We start from the raw sequence: 21571 nt of genomic DNA, 5'->3' as shown, positions 1-21571 counted from the left end.
TTATATGTGCGTGATCGACTATAGGCTACGAGGTCAGCCAACAAAATTTAAATGTTCGCGTTTGGTCGTTAATTATAATAATCGCACATGAAGCACTCAGGTACCGAAGTCGGACAGTGTTACGACGAGTATGGACTGCCGTAAATGTCACGTCTACGTTCTGACACTCCGTTCATTGGCATCACGTCGACGAGACGGCCAGTCATCAATAGACCCACGCCGTTCACATTTAGTGCGCTAAGATAACTTCACTTAGCATTGACTAATTAATCAATACCCCTTGTGTAACACTTAAAGGGACACTAAAGGTTACCAGAAACTCAAGTTAAAGTGGTAGAGCAATGTTCTAGAACGTCTAAGGCGTCAATATAATCGCGAACAGAGCTTTAGTAACCGAGAAATTGAGGTAAATGCATGACACGATTTGAGACCCCCCAGCGACATTCCGGTACTAGCCCGATGACGAAAGGTCTCCTCATAATTTGTGTTACTAATACTCAACTACTCGTATTAAAAATATCATTTCATTCGATTATAAGCCGGAAAAAATGCTACTTGTCTACGTCTATTCGATTCTAGGAAAAAATAACATTTTGACGTTACCCTTCAGTAATATGGGTGTTCGAAAGGTTTCGTTTTCGCTCGACTCTGCGCCGCGCACGCTTTGGAGTTTCAGTAGTTTCGTTATCGCGTCGTGCTGTGAGGGTTCTGCTCGCGAAACTTTCATTTGGAACAAGCAGCGAGAATGCCACGTCCATGTGATGTCGTGGGAAGCCCTCGTTGCTTTCCCGCTCCGGAGAGCCGGTGTCGAGGCCGCCGTCGTAGTACGCAACGACGCCGGCAGTGCGAGCCCTCAGAAGCAGGTCGCGCTCGTCGGTGCTCAAATCGCTGAAGTTCAGCCCACCATCGCGAGTCAATCTGTCGGTGTCAGGGTCCATTGCGACGAGCGTCGAAGTTAGCGTCATAGAATGAAGTACCAGCTTATGGGCGTCTTGCGCTGGAGTGTGAGGTATAGTAGCGGCGCCTGGTGGCGGTGCGGGAAACGACATCTGGGTCGTGCCAGCTTGGGTCGTATTGAGCCCTGGCTGTGGCGAAGCACGTTTCTAGGCCGAGTTTTGCGTCGATTCGCACATTTTTATGCCCTGTTGCGAGTGGGAAAAGGCTCGTCGCTTCTCATAGACCACGCCGACCACGCTGCGAGCTCGCTGCAGCCTATAGTTTAACGAAAACGGACTCTCCGTGTGCCGTGGGACGTAACGTGGGACGTAATTCGTTTCTCCTTCCGCTAGCCACCATACTCCCGCTTTCGCTCTGCTGTCGGCTCTGTCTTGGCTCTGTTTCTGGCCGCGCGTTCGCGTTTTGCGCAGAAAAGCCGTAGCGCCGTCTGCGGACGCCGTTCTACTCACCGATGGCGCAACGTCACTATGAGACCATGATGTCAGTTCTCCTCGATCGGAGGGCGGGCGATTTGAACTGCGCTAGAGGTACGCGGACGCTTCAGAACGCATTTTCTCTTAAAATAAGTCTCTCCTTGGCACGAAACAAGCGTTTCGAGGTTTCTGGGATGGTATTTCAACAGTCCACGTTGACTTAATAGTAACCTTTAGTGTCCCTTTAAGAGCGAGGTCTACATGGCACGTCTTTAGGGCATGTACTGAAATGGTCGACCGCCTACTTCATTCAAAAAAAAAAAAAAAAAACGAAGAAGAAGCGCTTGTCGGCGTGTTTTTCATCAGCAGTGGCGTAGCAAAAGGGGGGGGGGGGTGTCATGTACGTCTGAAGACACCCGAAAATTGGCGATATCCTCGCCTTCCTCGACTCCACCCGGGGGTGAGGGAGTGGGGGGTGACAGAAGAGCTATCGGCCTCGGGTGCCAGACGACCTAGCTACGCCACTGTTCATCAGTCCTCGCTTTTTCGTTTTCTACCTGTCTCGCGAGTTCTGCTCATTTTGTTACTGACTTTGCGGTAACGTGAGCTGGAATAACTGCAGTTGAGGCTTTCACCTAAACCGCTCGCGAAGCGAAAGGGGGAAGGGGGTTGATGACGTTCCAGTTTCTAGGTAAAAATGCGCGCGGGGGAAACTTTTTGCGCGCTTGCACGCCGGCTGACAGCCAGGATATTGCGCTAGAGCCGCCCTCGCAGCACATGTTCGGCCGTGAGTGAGTCACACCGACGAGCTCGTGACCGCGATCGCGCTTATCTCCGGTGATCCGCAGTGCCTGTCTGGGAATCCGAACGCCTGCATGTCCTCGATCGCTCCAGTGAGTGCTGCATGTAGCCTGCCGATTTGCGGTGCAGTCGTTCGTGGCGTTTCGAGGACACCTTTCCGCCAGGTCGCTGAACGGGTTTCAACGTTCGATTGTGGCACTTAACGCCTCTAAACTGCGCTACAGTATCCTATGAGGGTAGCGGAGGACTCCGGATTATTTTGGACACTTTCTGCTTTCGCGTTTTTTTTACGGAAAAAAAACTAAATTCGGATTAAATTGTGGGTTTTTTACGTGCCGAAACCGTAATACTATTTTTCGAGGCATGCGGTAGTAGGGACTCCGGATCTGACCGCTTTCGGTTGTTTGATATGCAGCTGAATCAAACTATACACGAGCGCGCTTTTGCATTACGCTCCCATCGGAATGCTTCGTATATATACCGCCGCGTTCAGGAATCGACCCCGCGACCAGCGGCGACGCCACTGCTGAGCAGCCGCGCATTACACATGTTAAAAAAAAAAAAAAAGAACGCGTGGCATGCGGCGGCGAAATTGAAGTCGTCGTACGTAGCCCTTCGATTGTTTAAGGTCAAGATGACCCCTGTGGCGCCGATATAAATTCCAAGCGTACGTCGAGGTTGCAGGTTCGATGCCCTGCTTCGGCGTCCGCATTGTGGTACATATACAGGGAAGAAAGCAAAATACACTCGTGTACGGGACTTTTGGCACACGTTAAAAAAAGCCCAAGAGGCCGAAATTCATACGGCGCCGCCCACGATCGTGTGTACGACGTGTCGCGTGGCGAGTCTGTATCTCATTTTTTTTTTTTTTTTTCACGCAAAACCACATAACATGCACACGGCGAGCGTTTGTAAGTTGCTGAGCTGCCTCGGCATAAACAAGGTATACATAGAGTATCGAAAAACAACGTCAGCTTTCCCTCTTCGTAGCGCTGGCCGTGCGAAACGCGCGCAAAGTCCGGCCACGGCCGTGGTCCGGCTTTTTGTTTCCTGCCAAGATGGTGATTGGTTGCCACGGCAACGAAAACAGAGTTTCGAACGCGGCACGTGCCCTGTTGGATCGTTAACCTTGATGGACGTTTCCAGATCGCGGCGTGTTCGCTGTGTATCGGCTGTGGCGCAGGCGCGCAGTTTTGCCGCGTTCTATCCAGGTGGCGACGAATCGGCATTGAAGGATTGACCGCTTTCCGTTGCGCAGCAAAACATAACGGGATTACCGCATAGTCCATGCCGCACAGAACGGTCGTCGCTGTTGTGCCTGCTTTTTTTTTTTTTTATGACGTCAGCGTTTTTTTCTCTTTGCCGTCCCCCTGCGTCCAATTACATTAGTGCCAGAGACAGTGGATCGGCGATCGTCGCAATGTGCAAATGAAAGGGGGGAAGAAAAAAAAAGCGCTGACAGCGCAAGTGCGATTGGGTTGCGGTTGCAAAATAGTTTTCCCACTTAGCGCTACAGCTCTCCCACCTTGTACACTTACGACGAGCGATGCATGCATACGTATGGCTGCTGCCAGCTGATGGCGTATTGCACGCGGGACACAACGCGGGGATCGTGAAACCGCTCCGCGGGTTTCCTCGGCGTGTGGCTGCAGTTAATTAGGCTCACGTGGCCGAACGTAGTCGAGAAGCATTCGGTTCCTCGCCGCCGCCGCTACATCCCTTTCTTTTCTTTTCTTAGACTTCAGGCTATTGGCGGTTGTGGTCACGACGATGATAATGAATCATCGGAGCTAAATTCAATTAGCCGCGCTCCTGCGCCACACATCGCAGATGTAGTGCCGCTTGGATATTGCAAATATAATCACTCGTGCGACCTTTAAGGTGGACCAGGTTTAACGGATTCATTAAGGATGACGTAGAGCGCGTGACAACGCATAATACAGGCACTCGTACACTTCTATAGCCGACATGGACGGGAATGACCAGTGTATTGTTACCGTTTTCATCGTCGCCGTATATTTGTGTTCACTGCATGGAGGAGATCGTCTCCCAATGTTCTACGTTTATACTGTCGTCCTATATCTAATCATGGCGCTCATTCCCCAATATATATATATATATATATCCCCGATATCATCACGACTGTCGGTATCTGTGCTGTATGCGTCACTTCTTGCTCTCTGTTTCAGCTGGAGCGCATGCTGCAGCTCAGCTGCAGGTGAGCCTACTTTATGTCCACTGCAGGACGAAGGCCCCTCCCTGCGATCTCCAATTACCCCAGTTCTATATTGCGCCCCTAATACATGCTGCTCTTCATGTATCTCTATACATGCGTTGCAGGTGCGATATATGAGGTTGAGGGTCCGCAGTTGTGCATCGTATCCGGCATTCATCGCAGTATGCGATCTGTTTCCCTGAACCCTTACCCCTTATAGGCCGAAGAGCCATACCGCTTGTTATAAAGATGTTCTGTTCATGCGCAAAATAACCGGTGGTCTTTTACGAATTTATTAGTGGATGTTGCAGGGGAAGCCGCGGTAAAGGCAGTCGAGGATTGTAGAGAACAAGATGGTGGGCTGAAATTAGGAAACTCGTATGCAATGTAGGACGGGGTCAGCTGACGCAAGACGGGAGTAATTGGAGATCGCCGGGAGAAGCCTTCATACACTGCAACGCACACAAGAAAATTGGGCTGATCGGGACAATGATGCCGGATCTTTATTTGACTTGCCGCAGGTATGGGAAGACTCTGAAAGACAGAAAGGGGGACCGGCGCGTTGTGCGCTGACTAAAATTAGGACGGGTCCGAGCCGTGTGAGAGCGGATGTGATTGCGTAGAAAAAACAAAACTCACCCTGACCGTTCCCCCGTCGATTCTCGAGAAACCGACGGGAAACGGGCCAGCTCGCGGACGGTGGCGCCCAGCGCAGCATGCTCGCTACTGTAAACACCCGAAGTGTGCCTGCACTTCGTCGAGGAAATTTGTAGTCTCTTTCACCTGTGGCGCGGTGTCCGATGCCTCCCGAGTCGTTTCGCGAATGCGCGCGGATGTTGTTCGTGTATGGGTTCTGCTTGGCGTACACTTGCCTTAGCGTCTGTATAGCGCAGTGCATGCTCGGCCACGGCGGTGATTCCCGAAGTCGGGGCGCGTTTCCACGGACAAGTGCAGCTGTGCTCCGCGAAAACCGCGTGTGTGTCCACTTCCTCTCGCCCATACATTGCGGGAACACTTTTGGCGAGCTGCAGCGTGACCGCCACGGGCACGAGTGTATATACATCCGCCGGCAATTGGGCGTGCCCCATTAATCCGCTTTCGCGATGTGTGCGCGATGCCGTCGGGTTTTTCTTTCCCCCCTGTCCTCAACGTTTACTTTCATTCGACTCGCCCGTGCATTTGGTCGAACTTGCATAGTTTCCCGCAGTTAACAGTGTTGCAGTTATGCGTGGCTCGTGCAGAAGCAGCCCGGGCATCTTCTTACCTGCACGAGCCCTGTGTACTATGTATACTCCACGGGATGTGCAGGTGGTACGCGTAATTCTGCAAGAGACCTGCACATGCGTGGATGAAACGAATAGTGAGGTTGCAGCGCCTCTTGAACAAGTTTAGGAGGCGCGTTGAGCGAGTCCAGTTCAGTAAGTGCAAGGCGTGTTGAACCATATTGCGTCACCCTCTGCTCGACAACCGCTGTAGACAACCGCTGACTGTCTGAAATCGTTGTTGTAAGGGTCCGCAGGCTGTTAGATACGGGGCCGTTTCCTGAGCCTACTTCGAGTTCCCCAGACCACATCGAATCGCACCACAGCTAATTAAGGAGCGCAGAAGCACGGATACCACATTCCTGAGGTAAAGCACGTGCAAACAAGTTGGCGGCCCCCACTTCGTGTGCCGCCGGTGGAGGTATTCACTGCTTGACTCTTCCCGAAAGTGAAGCGAGGGCCTGGCACTGTTGCGGCTAAAGTGGGTCCCGAAGCAAGACGGCTGTAATGCACCGTGAAGCCACGACTGCGTCGCCCCCATCCGCCTATTGTGACGGCGCATTGCAAGTCAGCAAGGCAAGACCGCAGGGAGAAGTAAGCCCTCGGACAATTGGGGACCCAGCGGCGACTCTCTTCGCCGGGTATGACACCATCGCACGGGCGCCTACCATTGGCCGAAAATGACGACACTTGAGCGGGCTCGCCGATTGGCCGAAAATGGCGTTATCTGAGCGGGCTCGCCCATTGGCCGAACGTGACGTGTCTTCGAGAAACCGAAGGGCTTAAAAGACGCAGACCGGGAGCAGCAGGAGAGCTTTCCAGAGCATTCCTTGATTCATCTCTTTCGAGCTTCTTGCCACGGGCCGCAGCGTCCGAGTTGCTGCCGGCCCGTAATGACTGATATGACTGTTAATTTCTTGGTCGGCTCACTGTACATGATGTAAATAAACCTCCCAAGTTTTTCATCCCGACGTCCTCAACTCCTACAAGGCATAGCGTAAATATAGAAGACCTCCACGCGGCCAGTGAGATTAGAGAGTTTTAGTTTAGGGGACGCAAGCGGCTCGCGCACCCTAAACTAAAACTATTGTCGGCGCTGTGCCGAACGTCAGGAGCGTGAAAGAGGTCAGCAACGTAAAGCCCCTTAAACTTACACCAACGCGCACCGGCAGGCATGGGAAAGAGGAAGCGCGAAAGTCTTCTTGCAAGTGCCACGAAACTTTCGACCCAGGAAAAAAAGCGGAAAGAAAACGAACGAAAACACAACCGGCGTCATTCGACGGTCTTCTCGTCACGAAGCGTGGTGGAGTTGCACTCTTCTTCTCCGAAAAAACGTTCTTTTTCTTTTTCAATCGTTTATCCGCTCGTTGGCATCCGCCCGAATTCAAAATGAGGTGGAAATATTAAAAAAAAAACGACAAACGTTAACAACCGCAAGATAAAACGATTAGTTCTCGAGTACGTTCGGCCGATGCGAGGGACACATTTTCCCGCGCGCGGAGCGATCAAGCTGCGTGCGGGCCATAATGCGCCGCGCCACTCGTGGCTTTCTTCTTCAATTCTCCCTTTTCTTGGCGCCTTTCTTTCATTTTCTCTTCATTTTTCTTTTTTTCCTCTCGTTTTTCGATCGCAAGCCGCCAACTCGGTTCTTTCTTTCCCCGCCGTTCCAGTTCAGCTGCAACCCAGCTCGGCAGCTGCTGCACTCCCCGCCACCAGCACGCACGCGCGCCAACACGGGGATGTAGCTAACGTTATATGGACGTCCGGTCTCGGCTCCTGGGCGCGTGACGATGCTTTCTTGATGGCTCCTCGACGCGAGAGGCAGAGTGTGCAATGCCCGGTGGGGTGAGAGGGGGGGGTAGAGGAACCAGGTATACCCGAGGAATATGGCCTTCAATTTCCCCCGATCTTCCCGCCAGCAAACTTTCGTTTTAAAAAGTTTCTTTATTCGTTGTTTTGCACTTCCTCCCCGCTTCCCCTGTAGCATTAGAGGGGAAGGGAGAATCGGAGGAGGGGACCAGCTGGCCTGGCGGTAGGCACCAAGGTAGCGGGGGGAAAAGGGCACTCTACAGAGGTTGAGTGGCGGTGCGAGGGAGCGTTGATACGGCGGTACATAACGCGAACCCCGGGGGTTTCGTTTTGTGCGCGACTTTTTAACGCACGGCAAGCTGTACGGGAACTTCGGAACTCGGGCCCGAGCTCGCGTCTATATATTTTGCACCGTTGGCTTTCTCTCGGCCATCCGGTGTGCGTCGTACTTTCTTTCGTATTGCATTTTCCTTCTTTCTTTCTTTCTTTCTTTCTTTCCTTCTTTCTTTCTTTCTTTCTTTCTTGTCATCCACGTATACGCGCGTTGAAATGGGCTACGGGCCTGCGAGCTCTCCTCCTCCATCTGCTGCAACACGCTTGCATCGCGCGCGGCGCATATGGCTTCCTCTGCGGTGCGGCTCGCATTGTGCGATGCGCGCGCGCGTGCGCTAGCTGGGTTGGTGGGTGGGAGGAGGGTAGAAGGGGAATGAGCGTAACGTTGAGAGACGGCTGGGCGCCGCGAGTTTTAGCACCGGGGCGCAGCATACGGGTCGGGCGGGGGGAGGGAGGGGAGGAGGAGGGGATAGCTGGCGGTGATGGAATGCCGGACGGGAGAGATGTGTAGAGATGCGCTCTCGACGTGACACCCCCTGCGCTATTTCGTCGCGAGCCGAGTATAGACGAAAAGGAAGAAAAAGCGCGCGCCAGGGAAAGGAAGGGAGGCACGCGTTGTGCTGAGCGTCAGAAGGGGACGATAACCGGAGGCGACGTCGACAGATGTCCGTCATGTCCGTGGTAAGCCGACGTGTGTATAACGCCGCGCGTGTGCTTTATATCGACGCGCAAGAAGTCGGTGAGATGAGCACAGCGGCTGGCTGGATACCAGAACGCTGAGAACGGTGAAGCGCGAGCTTCCTTTGCGAGGAAACGAAACGTGTCGTAGTTCTGTAGTGCCCTCAAACTTGTTTATGTGCTACCTGCTCGTAATGGAACTGTTGCGTGCATTATTGCGTCCATTTTATAGTGCATTAAGAACTACCCGGCTTTCCAATATTTTTTCGCAGGTTTCAAGGAAACTTCGATCTAACGCAAAAAAAAAAACAATATTCAAAACGTCATCTCATTACTCGTGACGGTTGCTGTACGGACGACGCGCGAAACGCCGGCGCCATGACCGAATTGCGGATGTACCGAAGCGCAAACCGTAGACGTGACAAGGCACAAACGATCGGCGATGTGGCCCAAGGCCATTAGCGTGTTTACAGCTCCATGAATGCGGTGACACTTCGCTAGCTGCCTTGTTTATAAGCGCATCTTGTGGGACCGAACGCGTATGCGTTGCCATCTCTTTCCCACGGGGAGCAGCGGTTCCCCCGATGCGATCAGCCTTCTGTGTGGTATGTGCGCCGTCACGGGACGATCCCCGATACAAACGCACGAGGCTGGCATAATCTCGCCGAGTTGAAGCAACCGCGCGTCGCGTCATTTGCTTGTATAATTTTGGGAGGACCTGTGTAATCTCCGCACTTGTAGTCGGGGGGGATTTGACGATCCGCGATAAGCTCGCTTGTCTTCGTTTTATGGCTTGGAAAAAAAAAAAAAGCACCCTCTCTCCTTCCCCTCTTGTCGCCTGTACAAAGAGATCGTTGTGTCGCGAAGCGCCTTCTCTTTGATGTGCTCGGTCCTAGCTGTTGTGCTTTATTATTCATTTCCCCCCGGGAAATTCATACGCGGTTCATATTTCAACTGTACACCGAGGGGCTCACAGACCCCCAAGTGTCAACTCGGAGGAACGTTGCATGTCTTTATCCAAAATGAGTCTAAGAAAAAGAAATCAAGAACAAAAACAACAAATATCTTAGAAAGAAAGAAAGAAGAGGTGGGCGGAGCTCGAGTTTTAATGTCGATGAATTCACGCGCTAAAATGAAGACGTTCCCTGCAGTTGCATGCGGCTTGGCGGCCGGTGGAAACGTGAGGCCCGAATTGCGGATTTGATTGCCGGTAACGGTGGCCACATTGCTTGAAAATATTTGCACTGATATTTCAGTGAAGCGCTGCGCGACACCAGGCTGTCAAAATAAATCCAGAACGCGCTCGCCACTCGAATTTCATCTTGCCCACCCCTCCATCTCCTCCTGCTGTATGCATAATCTCTCGCAATGAAATTGTAACTTTGGAACATAAAACGTAATCAACCACCCAAGTCAGACAGTCGCCCAATCGGTCAATCGATCGATTAGTCCATGTGCGGTATACTCGCATTTCTCAGACATGTCAACAGAAGGCAGAGGAAAGGGGTTAATGGGATGCGGAGACCGCAGGTAGCTTGGCCACTGTGTCGCTGTGTCACTGGTGTTAGCGGAGGTCCGCGACCGTCCTTTACGGCGCCGATCTGAAGCGTTCATGTGAACTCATAGCGGAGAGAGCGATGTCCTTCTTGGGCAGTGATCGACAAGGATCGATCTGTCCGTATACCACAGCCTGGAGAACGGTGTACGCAAATGACGCATTGCACGTATACACATTGGACGTTGTTCGGCATATCCGAAGAGTCGGCTTAACCGGAGTTTACTCTACACGTGAACTAAAGCCGCGTCGTCGTCTTGTCGGGTCGTATTCGCCTTCGTTTCCGTGGTTCACCGTCGCGGCTCGCCTTTATACGCACGGTATGGAGGGACCACCCCAAACAGATAGACAGAACGAAGCTGTAGCGAGGGGAGGAAAACAAAGAAGGAGGAGACGTCGAAAAATTGCCGCGTAAACGAAGTAGAAACGGGTGCAAGTAGGAAAGACCCTGCCTTCCCTGTCGACGACGAAGAATGCGGCCGAAATTTCCGCTTTCGATAAAAAGCAGGCGGCGCGCGCGGCTGCATGGGGCGTGTGCGCCGAGGCTGGCCAACCATGGAGAGGAGAGAGGGTGCTGGTTTGCCGTCCTGTTTGCTCCCCGCCGTGGCCTTTTCCACTTTACTCTCGAGGTTCCTCTTACTTCGCTTACTGGCTGCTTATACCCGCCTACCGTGTTTTCCCGAACATAGGTGTGCTCCGCCGAATCTGAGCGCCTTTCCGATGGCCCTCTTCTGTCGTTTCACGCATGCCGTCTCCGACGGCGCTTAATTTATCGATGTTATCACCTTCAATATGAACGTTGGGCGTATCACTCGTGTACAAGGCTTGGACATGTATAAAGTGCGGAGTATCCTTCGTTGGTGGATCCTTGAACGTGACTTTGTCTTTAAGTGGGGTGTTTGTTGGCGTCACACAATCGTTTTCTTGTTATTATTGCCCTGTATTATTGCCTTGTACCTATCTGTGCTTCCTGTAACACCCACTCCTGCCAAGGGCCTTCAAACGAAGGCTGGCAGTATTACTGAAATAAAACAAAAATGAAGAATGAATTCCCTTCCCTTGACGCCCATTCTGTAACTCTGTAATGCACCATCGGCAATCTAACCTACGATTCACGTGGGCTGCCGAACTCTATTCCTCCCTCTCAATCACAACTATGACAAGTAAGGTCTGGGTACGGGCTAGTTGGTATTCCATGGTAACTATGACATCGATAGTGACATGAGATGACATCATGGTTGGTATTCCATGGCAACTATGAGATCGACAGTGCAGTGAACAGTGAACTTTTCGGTGACTTCCATGGTTCGGAAGCCTCATGCGCGCACTCGGACTTCGTGATGTCGTTTAATCTGCTTCGACTATGTATAGGCACTCGTGTCCGACATTGCTAGAATCTAGTAACGTTGCTACTGCCTACGTTGATCGTCATCAACGCGGGAAAAAAGTAAGAGAAGGGGCTTAGATTAGGGAATATACGGTATTTTTTTTAATTTGTCCTTAGCTGACGGCATGCAGGGGGATTCTGCTCCAAAAAAACAGGCCAGTGGTCTTGGGTTAAGTTTCATTACTTCTTCCCTTTCTCATGCATATATATATATATATATATATATATATATCGCACTATTCCCTACCACCGTGCTCGCACTTAATTTAATAAATCCTAACCCGCGATTTTCTTTCCCGACTTTCACCGCGCCCAAAGCAGTGGGTTCACTGTATCTTTTGGCGGCGGAGGAGATGCCGCGCAGTACCCCCCCCCCTTTTTTTCCCCTTCTTCTTCTCTCTCTCTCTCTTTTTAATTCTTGCCGCGGGCGAAGCGGAGCAGGAAAGTGGCGCTTTCGAGAAGGCACGGAGCTAAGCCATGCGGTTTCTGTCGCGACGCCGTAATGTAATTAGCGTCACAGAAGGGAGTTGCGGTGACATGCGCTCGCGACGAGGAAGTGAAGCTTACGAGGACGAAGAAGGAAGAAAGAGAAAACGGCACTAGGCCGGATTGTGTACACAAGTCGGGTAAATGGGCGACATAATTAGCTAAGAACTGGATACAAGCGAACTTTTTTTTTTTCTTTCTTTGTCCGTTCAGTGTTCGTTGGCGCCACGCGCCGTCTATATAGCATCGTGGAACGCGCCTTTTTCTGTGCGAAAGCCTTTTCTTTCTTTCTTTGTTTTGTGTACACTCCCGGTATTTGCTGACCGTGGCTGCTGGTTGACGGAGTGCTGGCGTTGCATGCAGTCTTGCCGAATAGCTCGTAACTCGTTCCGCCCTGCAGCACATGGAGCCCGATGCTCTAAGCATTAGGCCAGAACCGCACGTATACATACTTCCGTCGTGCCGAAGCCATAATTAGCTCTTCGAGATTATTGCCGCGTGTCGTTGATGACGAGGACGACGACGATTTTTCATACTATGGCACACACCCAAACAGGAGTTTGGCCTGGAAGTGGGCGGAACATTTCCAGGAACCAGACCTATATGTAAGTGCCTATGCGGATGATGCCGAGTCTAGTTCGGCAATACTTCGTACTTGCTTAGTGTGCCCTTTCTATCCAGACGTAAACCAGACGTGTTCTCACGAGTTGGACGCACACCCATCATCTCGGCATACTGGCGGAGCTATAGTTGCACTCCGCGATGGCCCGGCCGCTCTGTCGCCCCTCGCCAACGTCCAAGAAGCGTGATCCTCTGCGCCGATTCGACGCCAGTGGCGGGCCGACTCGGTCGCGAAGGTCGTTCTGCAGCTGGTGTCGCGACGGGCTTTCGCCGCTGTGCGACGACTTATCCACGTGCCCGGTTCGAGTCCGCTGAATTCGTCGATCAAGTCTGCCCGCTATTAGATTCGTCGGACGACCTCGCCGCTCCCACCATTTGAAGGAGTTGAAGGTCGTAGAGAGGAACTCGGTGAACAGGATTTATTTACATTATTTACATCTTAGACAAGACATATATAGACAGTCTAGCGTGACTCCCATATGGAGCCCGCAAGACTAACATACAGCAAACAGCTTACGAGTACACAGCTCACGAGTAAATTTCTAGCATGACAATGAGCACTAAACTCCCGACGACGAGCACGCTCTAGCAGCCGGCAAACGCTGCTTATAAGCACTTGGTCCCCCCTTGATTCCCAGTGGACGGAAACGTTCGTCCAGTCATCGTTCGACGTCACTGTTCGACGTCGCCGTAGATGACCCGCCCTTTTGGAGGAGGGCTCACAAACATGTGTTGCACAGGTTTCAGTGCCGCACACACACACAGGCGTAAAGGTCCGGAGCCGACGTCAGAGGAGCTTCGTAGAACTCTGCATCGTCCCGGGTGGCGCGGCCGGGTACCACATTCCTGAGCTGACCCCGCGCCACGTGGCTGCCGGTCATCCGCAGTTCTCTGAAGTGCGCCCCGTCCGGTTGGATTGGAACACGTGCAGCGGGCTGAAATAGCTGGCACGTTGCCACCCCGTACGGCCATTCCTAACACCGCTCATACCGCGCGGCAGGCGCCGCATGCGACCTCCCTGCGCGGCCGTGCACCTTCGATTCTGCTCGTGCTTCCGCGCTCGAGCTGAAAGGATGGACACCGTGGGAGAAGCCCTCCGGCGCATGCCACGCGAGCTCTCATACCTCCGCGTGGTTCTGACCCCCCTGGTGGCCTCGCCCGTCGAGAGGAGGAGGTGACTGGCTCCGAAGAGTGCGCGCGAGTGCGGTTGTCACACCGTCCATATATCAGCAGCTCCTCCAAATGCCCGTGTACTGTCCACGGCGCCAGTGCGAGAGGCACACCTATACTGCACTTGCTGTGCACGTGTCCCGAAGGTTATATGTGCGCTGTCCAACTGGAACAATTTGCATAGATGCGCCATGCCAGTTAGCCTCGCTTATACACCCGTGGCGTCGAGCTGTTTTGCACGTTGAAAACGTGTTTATATACTCCCTGCAGATCTGTCGTTGTGTCACATGGTTTTAGGATGAAACCTGAACGTCTTGGCAAATTTTATTGCTGGGTTCTGGTATCAGTGCTCAGCCAGAGGGTAACATTTCTAGCTTGAAACAGGGAGCGTTTATTTATCCAATTGCGGTATCATTTGCTTTATCAGAACCAAGCAGTTAGGCCGTGAGTGTATAGACCCGGCAGCTGACTCGGCTCTCTCTCTCAGAGGTGTGTGTGTGTGTAGGGCAGGCGCACTGCGTTATTGTGGGCGGAGCTCGCACCGAATTCTTAGGTTGTCACTAGGTATGTGTGTATGCGAGGCGGGAAAGTATGGCGGTTCAGCCAGCGTGACGGACCGTATGTATACGGGGATTCGCCTAAACTTCGTCTTCTGGCTCGGAACGACTTTGCAAAGCCGATCAGAATCAACAGCGCGTTGCGTTACAAATGCAGCACTTCGCAATGATTTACGCGCGTTCTCGGGTAGTATATATAATTGACATCGCTCTGTTTAGAAGACTACTAGCGCTTGGAAATTGATAGGCACAAAACGTACTAAATAACGGCAAGACAATGTTTCAAGTCACGAGCGTGAACGTTAACGAAGTCGATTTGCACTAAACGTCGTTCGTATACGCGCATAATTTCCATGACAGCTGAGTGACCGAAGCTCTAGAGTTCCCTCTAGTGGACCTTTCTTTTTTCAGACTACAGTGAACTACAGAGTTGTAGTGGTAGGGTTTTCTATATAGGGAAATGCAATTCTAGTTCAGTGTATATGAATCTGCATATATCGGTAACCCTATAAGGGCTTGTTGTTTGCAAGTTGGCCAGCGCGTTCAGCGTCCAATAAAACTGGAATGGCCTGCGCGAACAATGGGTCGCATGGCCGGGTCTCTCAGGCTAGTGTCCTTTACGCTCGATCCACGCGATGGGAAGCGAGAGCCACGCCGCTGGAATCCGCGCACGCGCCTTCCGCAATTCGACAAAGCAAAGCGCGCGCGCCCAAACAAGACGCGCGCGTTTCCACCCGCTGCGTCGGCTCCATCGGTGACGAGCCGACGAACAGAGCTGTCTTCCTGATTTCTCCTCCGCTGCTGACATGGTGCTTCTCCGTCGGCTCGCCGCATAGCGCGCGCTTCCCACAGTTGTCGTCGTCTTCCGCGAGGAGGAGACGCGCGCGCCAGCGAAGCGTGTCGGTTTGTCACTGGCGGCTGAGGCAAACAGCGCGCCTCGTTTGTGTGGGAGTCGGAGTTGGGGGGGGGGGGGGGGGAAGGAATGTGTCGCGTTCGATGGGAAGCGACAACTAGCTGTAAATTTACGACGGCATCTGCGTGTATGTGTCGGGTGCGTGTGTACGTGTCCGTGTTTATTGCGGCACGTTTCGGGGGCGTGTTTGCTTGTAGTAGCTCGACGCCACTCCGTGGGAAACTACCGGCTCGACGGCTTCCTATATAGCTGCCTTTTTTTTGTCTTGCCGAGATGTGCGCGTCACGCAGTGTGCATTTAGTCATTACAGAGTATGCGGTGTGTGTGCGTCGGCCGCACATTTATGCTTCGTGCTGTATAGCGGAATCGCCGAGAGCTAAGCGCGTTGTTCTCGCGGCAAATCGCTCTTCTCTGCGAGGTGTTTTTTGTTGTTGTTGTTGTTGTTGTTTATTTTCTCTTTCGCTGGGACAGACTTCGTCTGTTGGTTCGATCTCGACACTTGACGCGCCTGCGAAATTGCGGGATTTTCCGCACGACCGGCTCCTCCTCCTCCTCCTCCTCCTCCTCCTCCCATTTCTTCTTGTACGTGAATTCTCGTTAATAGTGTACGCCGCTGCAGTCGGCCATGAGGCAGTATCTGTAACGGACGTTTATCAATCCGAGCACCCTGCGGAACGGGCAAAAGATTTATTCGAGTTATCCGAAATTCGAACTAAAAAGGCGTTTTGCGCGTGTGCGCAGCTTTCGTAATGTCTGAACGACGTTAACGGGGGGGGGGGGATGAAAAATCCTTTCGGGACACCCCCATTGCCCTTCTGCATATAGCGCTCCGCGTTGACCTAAGTGCACACTGTGCGTGCATTCCTGCCTCTTCAGCTCGCATGTTTCTCGTCATCGTCATGACCTAAACCGCAACGCAACGGAGGGAAAAAGAAATAGACAAAGGTAGGGCCAGAAGGGAAGCGCCCCAGGGGGCAGCCCCGCAGAAGGTGCCTACACGTACCGCGCGGTATACGCGCACGGCGCTTCGATAAAGGCGCGCCGCCCTGACAGTGCTGTTCCTGCAGCCGTGGGTTAATCTAACCGTTCTGGACGTCGGTGGGCGCGCGCGCGTTGCTGATACGGGCCGCGCGGCAGCCACGCGCGCCTGCGGTGGCCGCCTGGCTGAATGGCTAACGGGCCCGCGGCTCCGAGTTCTTTTGTCCACGCGGCGTCTTTTTATAGCGACACTCACCGCGCACGCGCTCTCGCCTCGTGGACTCTGAACGACGCTGGCCAGGCCGGCCGTCTCTGGTGCGCCGCGACTGCTGCTGCAGGCGCCTGCAGGCTTTGCGTTCTGCTGCTTCTTCTTCTTCGTGTTCCTTTCGCTCTGTCTTTGTTTCTTTCTTTCTTGCTTGCTTTTCGCGTTCTATTGCATCTGGTATGCCCCCTCCCCCCCCCCCCCTCCCGCTCCCCATCGTCGTCGGGCACTTTTGTGCTTTGCCCATCGTGAATGGGGTCCTGCGCGTCCATTGCGGGTAATGGCTCTCGGCACTGGAGCTAGGATGATGTACGCGGGGACACCCTTTAAATGTCGCGCTTGCGGTATTCGCCGAACCTCCTTTCGGAACAGAAAGGAAATGGCTCGGAAGGCGCTGCAAGAAAAAGAAGACGAAAGAGGGAGAAGATAGCGAGGGGGATGCGTTGGAGGCAAAACATTCTGTGCCTCTAGGGCTCCCTGCAGAGTAAACGACTAACGGTATATAGCACATAAGCGTGGGTGAGCCATCGTCTGGGCTATAACGGTATACTCGCCCGAGTTAACACTTCACGAGCGCGCGGTATTGTGATGGAACCTGCTAAATGGGGCAACTGTGGTTCAGGTAACGGCGGTTAGAGGTCGTGATGGGAACTGTTAGCGTTAAGGATGTTGGTGGCGCGTGTGCGACATATACCGTCCGAAAACGGATCCGACTTGGCGACGCTTTTGTTGGGACGAAGTGCGGCCGTCTGAGTGAGCGGCGCCGTGTGCCGTTTTGTTTTGACCGCTTCTTGCCGGGGACGAAGGATATGTCCGTTTCAGGGGTCGCTCTCCTGTTCCCGCGGTTTCTTGGGTCGACCGCTTTTTTCATTTTTGTAATATTTTTATTTCTTACTTTTTTTTTTCTTTTTGCGACGCAGCCCCGTATCGGAACACTAAATACAAACACTAAAATCAGTTCAGCTTGGTTAGGTATTCTTTCAAAACTCTAATTTCGTTAATATTCTAATAACAGGTTCATTATTAGAAGAGCAAGTGAAGGCCAAAGTTCAGTTTCTTGAATTTGGCGGCGAGACGCCAATGCCTGTGCGTCCGTACGATGTAGCTTTCCTTATTTTGGCTGCGGCGGCTCAGCAAGGAGTTCTCGACACTTGCTAAGTTATGCCTTTGTTTCTCTTACAATAAATCCTTTATCGATAAAAAAAATAACTAGAAACCAACAAACGCCGTCAGAAAACATGACGTCACGTTAGGCTGGTGCGGGAACTGTGGGTACGGGTGGGGGGAGGAGGGGGGGGTGCATGCATCTACCTCGGTTAGCGGTTAGTGTTATCGTATAATCTGGTTCGTAAAACTTGCATCATAGGAAGGTCGGGTAATGTGTTAGTTAAATCGGGTTTAGTTGCCCGAAAGCGGCTAAGGCTATGCTGCGCCAACCACAAGGCGATAATAACGTAATACGAAACTGCGTCCCGTGCCCCGCTTGATGCGAAGACGTCGAATAGACCTGGAAGAAGGTGACGCGCTTTCGGCGACATTGACTCGTTCAAGAGCCAGCCGCACTTTGCACGAAGCTTTCCTCTCTCTCTCTCCGATAACAGTTGCAAACGGTATCGGCAGAGGATAGCATAGTCGCATCCGGTCTTTGTTAAACTGCAGGGAACTCACGACAAACCCGAGGGAAAGCATCAACAAGCTGAGCTGTTGTAAACAAGACAAGGAAATTAAAAAAAATAAATAAAGCACTCTAGAGGACTTATTCCCTTTGAAGAAGTATAGTTTAGAATTCTCTGAACGCCTGAATGTGGGCGCATAACTTTAATTTATCGCGCTCTTCAAAGAACGTAAAAAAGTAAAACACCTCGCGTGACTGTTGTAACTCAACAGCATGCACTCGTTTCTGCAAACTGTCAGGACTCAAAAGCCCTTCCTGTAATTGCAGTAAAACACGTTGTGGGGCTAGTTGGTGCATAGCTTTCAAAACGCCTTGTCCTGTCTTCCATGTTCCTTCTTTGTGTGCCGTTACCGTTGGCGCTTCATTTTTTGAAACCCTTCCTGTAAGCAGCGATTCAGCCCGGCCATGGAAAGCTTCCGAACCTGCACATCAAGCCTGTTTCGGCGATAATGTGACGACGTCACCTTATCGGGGAAGGCCCTCGCGAGGTGCGTGTTTGCGCGACGAGCACTGCAGGTTGCCGGCAGCGGTGGCGTTTATCTATAGCTACGCGTGTTTAGCCTGCCCGCCAAAGGCCGTGGAAACGGAGGACCGATTTGAGTTTCTATCTCCTATGGGGCGTGGAGAAATTAGCGATCCTGCAGCACCTGATAGCGTGCACATACATACATACATACATACATGCATACATACATACATACATACATACATACATACATACATACATACATACATACATACATACATACATACATACATACATACATGCATACATGCATGCATGCATGCATGCATGCATGCATGCATACATACATACATACATACATACATACATACATACATACATACATACATACATACATACATGGCTGCATGCCACTGCAGTCGATGGCAAGAATTACCACGAAAAGGGCAACAGTAGATTGTATTTAAGCGTGTATATAATATCCGTTTGGAAAGTACAGCGGGTATAGCCACGAGACACGCAGGTGCCAAGAAAAAGCACTTAAACATCACAGACGCGCGCGCACGATGAGTCGAGCAGTGTCGCCATCAGTGGCCATTGTTTAGCGCGCTTATCTATAACACTGAGTGAGGCCGGTAGGACGGAAGAGAGAGCTGTTATCTTTCCACGTTTTTCGCTGACTCGATTCCGCCGCTCGTTTCGCGGTGTATATAATTATGGCCCGCGACCGCGCTGACGCGTATTTTCTCACTTCTGCACGTACCACGTTATAGCTTCGTCCGTCTATCGTTTCTCTGGACTCCGCTTGAAAGGCACCATGTCACCGTTGCGAAGCCCCTGTTATCGCCAGTATGCGACGGCGATCAAGGCGCGTATACTGCACTAGTGCTATGCCAGTTAGGTAAACACCTTCCAGGCCGTGTATAGAGTTTGTGCGCCGCTTCCATGGGCGGCGTCGGCGGCGACCTCGCGGTCGTTTGGCCCCACTGACCCGCGTCTGCAAATTACGCGGATGGCCGGCCGATCACGTGGTTGCGAACGCGTGAGGCCGGGCACCTGCCGTGCGCGCGGTCCCTCGCAGCGCTGCGCGAACGCGCCGTCATTATCGCGTTTTTAGCGCGCGGCCGTAACACCGCTTTGCATCCGGCGCGTTAATGTGCACGGCGGCCATATCACGTGGCGCGCGCCTAGACGACGACGGGTCAGGCTACGAGGGCGAACCGGCCACCGAGCGCCGGGGGGGAGAGAGAGAAAAGTTAGGGAAATGGTGGTAGGGTAATATCCTCGTGAGGCTCCTTGTACATTATATTGCACATTGCCTTAAACCCTTTTTCAAGATTAACTCGGAAGCAATTACGTAATGTGCTCATTCCGGATGTAAAGTCTCATGCGCGTATAGAACTGCAGTGAAGTGCCTTATAAGGCCATGTTCTCGCAGTCATGTTTTGGAGAAAATTAACGCTAGTAGTTAATTTGCTCTAGACCGTCGTGTCGTCGTACACGGTGAAAAGAGCAAGCACGTTTCGGATATACTGTGAAATGACACGAATATCTGAGATGGAATGCCAACTTGACAACACGCTCATCGTTGCTGCATTTTCGTCTCTACGTTTTAGGAGAAAAATGCACGTTATTTACCATAACAAACATGAGGAGGCGCTTACTTTGTCCACGTTTATATAGAGATGGCATCCAACGGTGCACGGTTCTTGAAGAAAAATTTAATCGTAACATAACAAACGGTAATACTAATAAAAAAGAAAAGAATGTGAAAAAGCGGTAATACGAATGAGCTGTCTTCGTGTCTCAGGCGTATATATATGCAGTAGGTGGCTGCACCCTTTCTCCTGTTCCCGTATATGCGACTATAATGAATACTAATTCTTACCGGTTGTGGTGCACGCTCTTCAACAATTCCTAAAGCAGACGATACACGAGCGTTACAAGCGTGAGCGCTCTTGTTTGTCGTCTGCTTCGCGAGTTAAATAAATTACCGTGGTTTAACGTTTCAAAGCAACTCGCGGGCTGTGAAAGACGCTGTGATTGGGTGCAGGCTCCGGGTTGGAATTTCAACTGCTAGGGGTTCTATAACATGCACCTAGCAGGGTACATCGTGAGTGTTTCCATATGTTAACCCCATCGGTACATAGTGGCTAGAGCCATTACATCGTTCGTATTTGACAAACAGCAGCGCTAGAAAGACGACGACGAATAAAAAAGGAACGCTACACAAGCGCCGACTCTCAACTAAAAGTTATATAATTCAAAAACGCACGAATGTATCATAAACAATCGCCGATCTGGCTGCAACAGCATATGATCGGCATGCTGTTGTAGACATATGATGCTGCTGGGAAGTGAACTAGCAGAATATGCAGAACGCTATATATCCATCTGGGCCACTCCTGCATGGTGACGTCTGCATGCTTGCAATCTGCCGGCTGATCACTTTCGGTGTCGTCTGCTCGATATCCCGCTAATATTTCGCCGCTTCTCCCAACCATCGTGTTTGTCGCGCGTGCCATTGTGCCCTGTAGAAAACGCATGTTCGCGTCCTACACATTCTTTTTGTTATATATATACCGAACGAAGCAAGGACCAGACCAGGAACAAGGGCGCACGCCGTGAGAGAACTTGCGTTTCCGGCTCGCTCTTTCTACGCCCGCGCAGCCTCCAGCGTCTTCCTCGTCGCTCGAGTTCAATCCGCCGGTTTCGCTGCTCGTCCCCGAGAACGGCATGTAGGAGAGGAGAGCGCCTTCGTCCATTTCATCTCGCCGTTTCCATCGATGCCAAACGATGCCCTCCGCAACCGTGCACCGCACCCTCACTTGCGAACGCCGGACGTCTGCATCGCTTCCGGAATGGGCGTGCGCCTCCCGGGACGGGCAAGAATATCTTGTTGGGAGAGACGATGCGGCAGAAGAGATGGCTGTGAAGCATCTCGTCTTTATATTGTACGCCGACGAGGGTCGCATGGGTGCAGCGCGCTTCGGTCCGCTCCGCCTTTTGTTGTTGTTGTTGCGGCTATCGGCA

General features: G+C 52.1%; 1 protein-coding gene across 2 annotated transcripts in view; it reads left to right on the top strand.

The window, feature by feature from the left end:
- LOC142576181 (BICD family-like cargo adapter 1) overlaps window positions 1-21571 on the top strand; it is a 183443-nt gene that overhangs the window by 1214 nt on the left and 160658 nt on the right. The gene's annotated exons all lie outside the window — the stretch shown is intronic.

The sequence above is a fragment of the Dermacentor variabilis genome, chromosome 3, assembly GCF_050947875.1.
Source record: "Dermacentor variabilis isolate Ectoservices chromosome 3, ASM5094787v1, whole genome shotgun sequence".
Taxonomy (NCBI): domain Eukaryota; kingdom Metazoa; phylum Arthropoda; class Arachnida; order Ixodida; family Ixodidae; genus Dermacentor; species Dermacentor variabilis.
The sequence above is the reverse complement of the archived record's forward strand: the minus strand, read 5'-3'. Positions and strand labels throughout refer to the sequence as shown.